This window comes from Acanthisitta chloris, unplaced genomic scaffold, assembly GCF_000695815.1.
Source record: "Acanthisitta chloris isolate BGI_N310 unplaced genomic scaffold, ASM69581v1 scaffold12118, whole genome shotgun sequence".
NCBI classification, from domain to species: domain Eukaryota; kingdom Metazoa; phylum Chordata; class Aves; order Passeriformes; family Acanthisittidae; genus Acanthisitta; species Acanthisitta chloris.
The window spans coordinates 1-247 of record NW_008686496.1 but is presented as its reverse complement, the minus strand read 5'-3'; positions in this window follow the sequence as shown (position 1 = coordinate 247).

Genomic DNA, 247 nt, shown 5'->3' with positions numbered 1-247 from the left:
ATCACTCACCCCAGGGACCACTCACCCAGGGATCACTCACCCCAAGGGATCACTCACCCCCAAGGGAACACTCAGCCCCAAGGGAACACTCACCCCCAGGGACCACTCACTTCCCAGGGACCACTCACTTCCCAGGGACCACTCACCCCAGGGAATTCTCACTCCCCAGGGATCAGTCACCCCAGGGATCACTCACCCTTCAGGGATCACTCACTCACAGGGAACACTCACCCCAGGAATCACTCAC